The 11,268-nt window shown below is 35.3% G+C and overlaps 1 protein-coding gene across 1 annotated transcript in view; it reads left to right on the top strand.

The window, feature by feature from the left end:
* Nucleotides 1-571: 571 nt before the first annotated feature.
* LOC140751664 (SH3 and multiple ankyrin repeat domains protein 3) overlaps nucleotides 572-11,268 on the top strand; it is a 274,179-nt gene continuing 263,482 nt past the window's right edge. The window contains exons 1-2 of the mRNA XM_073085643.1: nucleotides 572-724; nucleotides 9,007-9,106. The gene's annotated coding sequence lies outside the window, so the exon portion shown is untranslated. The remainder of the gene's footprint in view (nucleotides 725-9,006; nucleotides 9,107-11,268) is intronic.

The following is an 11,268-nucleotide window of genomic DNA, read 5'->3' as shown; positions in this document are numbered from 1 at the left end:
TTTCGCCGCATATAAAACAACTGATTTAATTCCAACCCCTTTTAAAGTGACGTAATGGTTAGCACAAATAAGAGGCGTCTAAGCTCTCCCCTTATCATAACCCTTTTAGGGGGTGCAGGCGAGGCTTCAATCATGATTCATGATATACTTTGCATGCTTTATTGTCATTACTATTTGCTTCTAGAATCGATCGACTTTATTCGGAGTGAAAAATACGTGATAGCCTAGTAGAGTGGTTAGGGAGACGTACTTTTCCGAAACGTTTTAACAGTCCTCATAAAACTATGATGTTTTACTTTAATTAGAAATTTTAGTTTTTTATGAATGTTTCTTAAGCGTATTTCTTGTTTAACTAGCTACATAATTTTTAATTCTTACTGCGATATACATTATAACATTATTAATTATTCATTTAATACCTTATAATGTACCTTTTATAAGGTATTAAATGAATAATTTTAAAATTATTTTCAAATTAAATTTAAAATTAATGTGTGATGTTGATTGTAAATAAAATCAACGCCTAAATTAATTTGAATTATTTGCCTTAATTCACAGATGCAGTTTCGGATCGAGAACCGATAGTACCGTGCATCTGAGGCAGGGGTGATCAATTCCCGTCGTGAGTCGCCGCGGGCTCGAGTGATGCGGACCGAGCGCCGCTGAGAAACGATTTTTGATAAGACCTGCATCTATGATGAAGCATGCAATCGATGTAACGTCGGTACGTTTTATGTATACTTTTTTATCATATTATAGCAGCTAAGGTTTGTTGTTGTAGTTAATGTTGCTTGCATGGCAATCCTTTAAACGCTAAGTTCTTTCAAATCATCACTGAATTCAAAATATTTCGACAGAATATCTAGTATCTATTTTAGGATGCTAATTTTTTTTAGTGTAAGAACATATATACGGTCGAATTGAGACATCTCCATTTTTGAAGTCGGTTAATTTAGTAAACATAATGTTTTGAGATTTTAAGTTTAAATAATACGCCAATGCCGACGTTTTTCGCGTTGAAGGAATAAAATTAGGGATTTCCTAATTTTTATTTTATTCACTTGTATCTATTTTTTCACTTCCCTACCTTATTGGAAAGAATTTATTTTGGAAAATACTTCTAGACCTACGGATTTAAGCTAAATGGAATGTTGTCAGATTTAAGCTATATAACATAATGTTGTATGAGTTTTATTAGGAATTTCTTCTCAAATATTGTATCCGTTTGAAAAGGTATAATCTTCCCATGCTTACCCCATACTCGGCTTAATCTCCAACAGTAAACAGTCGTAGCCGGCACCCCATGAATGGACTATCGATTGGCCGCGTTGCCTAGCAACTCACGGCGTCACTTCGACGGTCTCAAGATGTTTATGGCGTTCTGTTATGGGAATGATCATTGTGATGTGGGGAAATGTTTGGGTGCAGTTGTCCGTTTTCTGAAGCTTAAAGAATGATGGGAGTAGAAAAAAAAGATCTAAAAATAATATTTCATAATGATAAGGAAACTGATGCTTCTGAATCGTAGTTGAGAACGTGTTTCGTCTCGATCTAGTACACAGTAGCTGACAGTTTGTAAAACTCCATAGACCTGTACAAAATAAATACAATTTATTTCACATTACATACTTTATTAGATTTAATTATATCATTTACCTTAAGGAGTTCATTATTCAATGTGGATTCATGCGAAATAAGGGGTCCATCTAAAGATGCTGTAGTCGTCACAATTCACTGTGTACGTTAGTATTTGTACTCATCACCTACTCTTACAAGTATACTTTTTTTTTTTTTTTGATCAACCAGTCAAACGTAAGCCTATTGTACGATAAAAAAAACGATAAAAAAAAAAAACTCTTAAAACTTGTATATCTTAAACTCAAAAAGATAGAAAAAAATAAGTACCGCATAATTTCTTTCACAATCACATAGTAACAATTTAATAAAACAATTTTATCTTTCCTCTACAATACTCTACATTTAACTAGTTTTTCGTGTCCCTAATATATAATCACCCGTAAATGTTGTTGGACGTAACTTTTATCTGTCTTCCACCCTGTTCAACTATTAGGCAGCGATCTATAACGTTTATAGTGTAATATATTGTAGCGAGGGGACCATAGTTGTGAGATGACGCGATTACTGTCATTGTTGAGAAAAATAATCGCTCCCACCTTTGACGTCACGTCGTAAACACCCCCGGAAGTGAAATTCATCCCTCGTTGGCATTTTCAGAAACAGGGTGAGTTGTGCAAGGTAGTTATGTTATATATTCTTTAGGATTTTTCGGAATACGTAATTTATTTTTACGAGGAAGGTTTTGTAGGTGTGAGAACCATCTATGGTTCGACTCTGGTCCCTATTAATAGCAATGCTTAGTGCTGCTGTGTTCTGATTTGAACGGTGCGGTAAGGGAAACATAATTATCAGAGGCTTTTCGACTTAGTCCATAGCAACACATTTGTTATCTACCTCAGGTAGAGATCTTACTTTATCAATGGTTGATTAAACAATTCGACTGGACAGACTCCGGTTAATTCATCTGTAAAAATCTAGGAATTTTACGTAAAAACTGGAAAATCATACAAGCGAGCAGTAAATAATAGGCAATAGCGACTTTATTGTCTTTATTTCTATATTTTATCTGCTTCCCTGGAAATATGTCCGCCCAATAAAGTTAATAGGGACTATTGTACAATAACTATGGGTTAAGTGGCTCTATTGTGTACATATAGTGAAGGTTGTCCAAAAACAAAGTCAAATTTTATTTTATTACTATAATAAAAATATTTGAGTTACTATTACACGGTGGAAAAATCCGTGAATATTCAATTTCCAATATATATTCAATTATATTTTGATTCCGTTTCGGAGGCACAACCACCATGCATTCTATCTTGTAAAAGGTATGTTAACAGTTGTGTGCTTGTTTTAAAAGTGTGGTTAGGTTAAGATATGGGGCATTCCAATTTAGTTTTCAGTAGCAACTTTAATATATATATCCATTGGCGGCAGTTGTCACTTAACATTGGACTTTTCTTTTTTTTTTTATTAACGAGGGGGAAACTTTCAAAAGGTATCCGGTGCCGTGGGAACGACGCAGGGTTATGTTGGACTCTTACCGCACTAAAACCCGGTGGCCGTCTTCGGCACTGCGTAGAGGACTCCGGGATCTCCAACGGAACGCAACCGGAGTTCTCTTAGCGCGGTGCACCGTCGGGCTCCGCCCAAGTGAGCTTGACGCTCGCCACGCCGTCTGGTGTGCACGACGGTATGCGACCACACATACCGCCGTCCTTCCCAGGGTCGCTGGCCGGGGGGTTTGAGCTCCCACTTTTGCCGTCCGCAACCCCGAAAGCCCCCTTTTAGTCGCCTCTTACGACAGGCAGAGGATACCGTAGCCCTATTCCGGTCCCGGAACTACAGGGACAACATAACATTGGACTGCATTCTTTTTGACAACTTTTTAATAACATAGGAGTAGCAGACGAGCATGCAGACCACGTCATGGTAAGTGGCTACTCCCGCCTATAAACATCTATAGTCAACCACAGTAGGATTATATATTCCTACATGAGGTCGGCCACAGATGCGCCGCTACCCTTGAGGACTAAGCTGAAACGCGGAAAAGTATGTAACCAAATTCATAAAATCTTTACCACCTGTACCGTGAAATACAGTTTATATAGTACCGTGAATTTACCATTGTTGTTGTACCGTTATACGAGGTACATCTATATGTAAAAACACTTCACAAGTTAGTAAACCCAGCAAAAACAAATAGGCCAAGTTCCAACAGCGCACTTGTTTCTTTTGTTCCAGAAGCTCAGCCCTCATAATACGAATAAATTTGTATTTACCAACTGTAAACGGTCACAGCTCGGCTGAATTACACGGCGCGTTAACGAATTTAACTTTATTTCTTTTCTGCGTAATGTAAGGGGTATTTTGTTTTTTGTGCAATTAAAGCTGTGGACAAATTTAACAGTAGGTATAAAAATTGTGAACGTTTTTAGTATTAACTGACGACCTGCGTGGTTGAACAGTCATCCTACAAGTTTATTGCTCAGAGGGTTCCGGGTTCGATTTTCAGCCAGACAGATATTTAATGTTGAATTTAGATATCTGTTCTGGGTCTGAGCGTTTGTATACTCGTCCATGTATATCCCTATGGTATTCACGACAGAGGGAATACTATGTGGGCCAGTGAATATAGTAAGCGTCTCCCTTTCGGTTAAAAGTGATAGATTCTTATTGGACATATGAATCTCTGAGGTCTACCCGAGGGCAGTCATTTATGTACCAAATGTTTAAGTTAGAATGCCTCTAAGAGTTGGAATCTCTTCCTTACACACCAATATACAATACAACAGTTCTTAAAACTGTCGCTATAAGTCAGACATAAGTATGACGGAGGCGCTGTTGACAGATTACTAAAAGTTTTATCACAACTGAACACATAGATATCAAACAACAAAGGTTGGCAACAGATGTCCCTACTCCCTATACATCAAAATATTAGGCCAAAAATAGATTAAACGTTGGCCAAAGGGTTGGCAGGGCGGACGCAAACTTATCTTGTTAGGAGTTCATCGTCCTTTTTTGAAAGGAAATTATAATTAGGAGGCATTTTCCTGTCTTCCGTAGAGTCAGGTTGCCAAGAGGACGCTTTGTTTGTTAGTTATTTTCATATTTTCCTGGTCCCAAACAATGTGATTTAGTTGTAGTCGATTGTATTATAAGGAGTAATTATATTGTTTACTTAAGTTATATTTTTAATACAAATCAAGCGATATACTGTTTGCATTTTTGCGTATAATATGTGTTACAAACACTACCAGGTTAATATATGTAAATGTTCTTCTTTCCTTATTTTCTCAGTCAGGAATCGAACGCGGAACACGAGGGGTGGTATAGTGTAAAGCCATTTCATCCGTTTCGTCGTAATTCGTCGTAGTCGACGAAATTTTGTCGTAGACTTCAATCAGAATATGTTTTATTTAAATTAGTTATTGGCGCATTAGCTACAAGTATTACACTAAAAGTTCTAGGTTCGATTTTCGATCTTTTGTTGGTGTTTTTGTAATTATCCTGGCACGAAGATAAATAGCCCTATAATACTAATTTTAATTACCAAGAAATAGGTAGGAATTCTTGAAGGACAACAAACTTAGATTGACTTTCTAAACAACAAACAACCTAATATCCTTTGCGAGACCTATCAAAATATATACCTTAGGGATAATATCTAACACGGACTAACCTAATCTTTGAGTTACAAAACTGTATTATAAAAGTAATTTTCGAAAAGTGTGTCATTAAGTATGTACTTAGCATTTTAAGCAAACATTTGAAATTTGCCGAGATGAATTCTTATGCTGTTGATTTCTAGACCTAAAGTCTGAAAAATATCTCCAAACTCCATGTATATAAATAAACATGTATATAAAAAACAAAGAAACACGCTTTTATGATAAAATCAAATGAAAAGTAGTAAATAATTTTCAATCTAGGAATCAATTAAGGAACAGTAAATAATATAATTGTGAAAATAGCTTGGGATGATCCATTTGTCAGTTTTCGAAAAGCGACCCACACTTTTTCCATTTACTATTTATTGTTCCTTAATTGAAAATATATAATAATTTAAATATTAATTTAAATATATAAGAAGACAATCATATTTTATATCAATTGTTAAAGCCAGTAGTGACGCGAGTACGCATTCGTATAATCCTTAATAACTTTTTAATATTGCCTTTGTTATATACAGGGCATACAGCGCACGGAAGCGCAGGTGTCAGTGTATAATCCCCTTATACTTCAGTCTATGTTATGTTAGGTAGGAGTTATGAAACACGTTCGTTAGTTTTGATACAGAGTAGCTACGTACAGAGGCAATAAAGAAAAGGAGGCTGCTTTATTATTTAATTGAGTTTACATGCGAATCATGGTATCATTTAAAAAAGTCGGAAGTTTTCTAAACTTGTTTTATTTTGTAAGATAAAATGTTCATGTTATGTTCAAGTTTGTACAGCACTCCCCTTTTTTCGTTTAATTTAATTATTTTCTTCATTTAATTCTACTTAAGATATGAACAAAATAGTCACACTAAGATTCTTATATTTACGACAAAGATAAGGATGGACGCTCAAGAATAAATAATTATGTAATAATGTTCAATCGGTGCTTTGAACCTGGTTTATTTGCATGAAAGAAAAAATCTGATAACATCGCTATGCAACTCAGTTTTCTCTGTTTGTCGACCGCTCTGTCTCTCTGTACAAGGTGTTATATATTTCAGCATGAGAATTCATTAGTACTGTAATTCTAAGTGTGGTTATGACGAACTTAGTTAGATCTTGATTATTAACGGATGGTTGCAATTTTTATGCCCCACTGCTGGGTACAGATTTTTTCGTAAAACTTCAAACACAGCAAGCAGCATGCTCCATTGCAGATTAATGGGGGAAGTTCCAACAAACCGATGTAAATCTCCAAAGTAGTATCGATTCATAGACAATCATTATTAATTATACGGCAAAAATAGGAGTGATGGTGGTGCCACTCATAGATTAGTAAAGTTTACTCATTCCTAACAAGAAAATGTACCCAGTTTTGAGAATTGAAATAGTTGCGTAAAAAAGATTTGCCACATCTCCGTGAAAAATTGTCCCTAAAATATTTGAAATAATTATTTATTTATTATGTAAATTAAGCAGTATTTGTTATTTATTCGTAAATTTTGTCTAAAAATGTTTATATTTGTCAAGAATTCAAAAAAAGAACTTACTATAATAAGTTGTTTGTGGCTTCATTCAATTTCAAGGCGGCGAAGTATCTTTACTAATCTATGGTGCCACTACAAAAAAAACTAGGGAAGGTTCTAACTTAAAAACTCTTTACCTAACCTATAGTGTACTTATTTCGGTATAACATTATTTTATAATCCTTAAATATCAAAAATATCCTGCACTACTATTATAAATTAGAATTAGGTGTGGAGTAACATTTCTGCAAGCTGATCTCATCCTCAGCGTATGAAATTTTCACTAAGGTACTAATTAAGGACATAATAGATCAATCTAAGCCTCCACCGTAACGAAATGTGAAAACCATAGACACGTCCTCCCACTCTCAATTGTGGTTAATTCGTTCATTAGCATTGAATAGAGCGCGCCACTTTCGCTAGCCGCCGCCATTTTGGTTTATTTTGACACATGTCACTTAGACCGGCTTTATTTAGGCCTGAGGTTTGGGCTTTTGGCTCGAATGTGGTTACGGAAACGGACCGTTGGATAAACGTCAAACTGAATAATTAAGTTTGTTACTTGTTGCGTCGGCACGTCGAGATTTAAATACTCGGCAATTTAATGCGTTTTACCTGCTGGTGATTTAATGGCATTTACTGACTGTGAGGCAGTGTCAGTCTAGTGATTTGAATTTTGAATCATATTGGTGGTCCAGAGTAGCAGGTACGCAGACTTTTCTCTTTTTTCATGGTCAATTAAAATTCCAGTGCCTACTTGCATTTAATTCTACGAGTTTAATAATAAACAAATATACACATCTCATTTACTTCACACTACGATTCCAATGTCGTAAGTGACACATAAACATACACAAAAACAAATTTTACTAATGACGTATAAAGTATTTTTTGTGTGAATGAAGGTAAACTAAAATCCTATATATAAAATTCTCTTGTCACAATGTTAGTTACCGTACTCCTCCGAAACGGCTTTACCGATTTTCACCAAATTTTACATGCATATTCAGTAGGTCTGATATGGCAACGCAACGTTTGCCGGGTCAGCTAAATTGTGTATAAAAATCGCATGTAAATCCAATATCATTAATAGGTGTTGTACCTACATGGTAGGTAACTAGGTACAATAGTTGGACAATTAAGTGAGTGTCTAGAATTCTAACTCAGCTAAGATAACCCGGAAACCTAGTTCCGTTATCAGACACACGGTTGTTAACCGGTTAACAATTAACTTATCTCAACTATTGTCCTGCTGACCTCTGTTGTTCGATGCAGTTCTGTCATCATTGATTTAAATAGAACTGAAACGTATACAATATATACAATACATATTGGTACGCAAAATGTATTAATTTGAAAAATGTTGGTCCACAAATACATGATAACAATGGATGGATCAATATGTTAAGCAATATGAAGGCTATATACAAAAGTTGTAGACGTAAACTTGTAGACGAGAACGTTGGTATAAGCGTAGACGTACATCTAGGCGTAGGCGTAGACGTAGATGTAGGCGTAGGCGTAGACGTAGATCTAGGTGTAGGCGTAAACGTAGACGTAGGCGTAGACGTAGGTGTATATATGTTGTAGTCGTAGTCCTATATCTGATAATTATAATAGATGTACATTTTTTTTAATAATATAGGAGTAGCGGACGAGCATGCAGTCCACCTGATGGTAAGTGGCTACTGCCGCCCATGGACATCTGTAATCAACCCTAGATAGGATTAGAATCAGATATTCCTACCTGACGTCGGCGACATATTCGCCGCTACCACTGAGGACTAAGCTGGAACGCCTCGGAAAAGTCTGTCTCCCTTACCACACCTTTCAAAACGGAACACAGCAGTGTTTAACACTGCTGTTATTAGGCAGAAATAGGTGTGGCGGTGGTGCCGCCGGAGTCGAACCACAAAGGGTTCTACCACCTTCATTATATTATTATTAGATATTATGTAGAAATATATAGATATTAAAAAAGTCTCGATCCATGTTTCGTACTATTTTGTATTTATTATCGATTTTTATAGTCCCATTGTGACAGTGCTGATTAAAAGTATTTTCCAAGATGAGAAAGGGCTGTAGTCTTTGGCTAAATACCGATAGATTTCTTACACCTTTGAGATTTTTACAGAAATCAAACATATTTCTCTACAATGTTTTCTTTCACCGTTGAAGTGATAAAGTATTCTATTAAAGCCATTCAATCTAATATAACACATCTGTTAACTTTTCAGACGTTTCCTATCCGTTTTCCTGCGAGGTGCACGGATGAGAGAGGAAATCGAAATGATTTCCCGAATAACGTTCACAGTGAGGCTAAGGACCTATACAGACGTAAGTGACATATTTGTAATAATGTTTTTTTATGAAATGCAATATAATGAAACTTCAATCTGCGTTAAGCTAACACTTAATGTATTTTTATCGAATCTAATATTTTTTAAAATTTGTTGTTAAGCTTCTTGTGCTTGAGTGAATTTATATATTGAATCAAAAATAACATTATGTAGTGATTTAAATACATTTGAGACAGCTAAGACTAAAAAAGATGGACTTAGCAAATCAAAAAACATATTAAATTATACCGAACTCTGCTGATTTGCGTAGACTAGTCAAAATGTACGGTCGAAGCAGGTATGTCGCAGATCAGCGATCCGCGTCCCTAGTTAGTCCTTTGTAGTCGATTATAAAACCAGTATGAACCAGACAGTTCCATTAAGCCATCTGCCTTCTATTACGCCCACGGAAACTGTCATCAAGTGCAAAAAGGCGGAAATTATTTAGTACCGCCCCTCCGACGTTTACTTAAATGAAGTTGTTACTTTGGTTCAACTCTGAAGGCACTATCGTCACACTTCTCTTTTCTATAACAGCAGTTTTAAGCGGTGTTATAGTTTGAAGGGTGTAGCATTATTGAAATACTAGAGTTCCTATGGGAGAAACGTATTGGTGCTGATCTTATCCAAGTTATTAATCACATTTTAAAAATGCCCGTGGTGGCAAACTGAATTGTATGTGATAATGTAGAGTATATTAACTGAAAAATATTTACAATTATAATTAAATTTACAGAAACTATAAATATAAAATAACTTATTTACAAAATTTACATATATACAAAAATGAAAAACAGAAATATAAAAACAAAAAAACTACCATAAAAAATTGTCGCCATCACTGTCTTTGGGCAAGGTTCCCAAGACGCTGGCAGCATTGTATGTTCGTAAACTACTTCAATGTCCTGAAAAAGGTGAAATTGTAAATTGTAAAATTACAATTGTAACATTCATACAATTGTAAAAATTGTACAATTGTAAAATGAATCATAACTCTTCCGTACACAATTTCCGTAAGAGTTATCAACGAAGCGCTGGAAGTGTATTGGGGAAATTATCCCCATTTCCCGATCGCGTGAACAGGATTGAACAGGATCGGAAGGGACTGCGACAGGGTGGAGATCTGGATGTCAATAATTGAATGGGTGATTTGGCTATTGCCAATCAGAATTAAGCTTCATTAATGTGGCGCCTGGGTATTAGTCTTCTCTCAAAATGAGAACAGTTTGTGCCGCATTCTACCATGGTGGCCAAACGCTGATACATATACTTTACACTAGTTTCAAAACCATTTTTAAAGACCTCTTGAGGTTTCCTCGCCATTTCATCCCTTTTTCCTTTGTCATTAAAGTTTTATTATTTTGTTTTAATTTCTAGACACAGGATTACTTAATTGGTTAATAACAAAACCTTTTTACGTTCATTGGTCTATACTAGTACATCGTTCAGTACTATTTGCAAATACAATAAGGTGAATTTGTTAAAGAATATCTTGCACCAGATTCAACGTAAAAATACATTTACAGACAGTATTTTTAACGAAAATAAGCTTAAGCATAAAAGAGCGATAAAATGTAGTCGTATCCTTCGAGACAATACCGTCCAGGCGTGGTGACCGCAGAATTGAATAAATTGAATCCAATATTCAAGCGTCGTAAATCTTGGGAGATCCTGTGTTTTCACGAATCAGAGGTAGGTATACGCTTAGATATCTACATCTAGTGGCTCCAGGATTTATTAGGTTCGGAACTTGTGTGAAGGAAGGTAATTTTGACTTTTAAATTGTGGGTTAGATAAAAGGTGTTTTTTAAAGTTCTATTGTAAGTATACCAAAATTCTATCGTGATTTGTTTTCCGTTCGAAATTCTACTTAACTCATTTCTGCCTTATAAAAGCAGTTCTGGCTTAAAGAGTGTGGTAATGGACTTGACATATAACAATTACAGAAAAAAGCTAACAAAGAAGTTTGCCTGCAGCCTCTTATAACGTTAAATTTCTATTTTAATATATTTATTTAATAATTGTAGGACTTGTTTTTCTCTTTTCACTTAATTATTTTGAAGCCGTCTTGTATTTATATTATAATAAAGTGGTTTAATTGCCTTTCGAAATAAACAAATATTTCTTAAGTTTAACATCTTAACTCATACACTTTCAAAG

Source organism: Epargyreus clarus, unplaced genomic scaffold (assembly GCF_041222505.1).
Source record: "Epargyreus clarus isolate Ecla_fem2 unplaced genomic scaffold, WU_Ecla_fem_2.2 ptg000023l, whole genome shotgun sequence".
NCBI classification, from domain to species: domain Eukaryota; kingdom Metazoa; phylum Arthropoda; class Insecta; order Lepidoptera; family Hesperiidae; genus Epargyreus; species Epargyreus clarus.
This window is presented reverse-complemented; position numbering and strand designations above follow the sequence as displayed.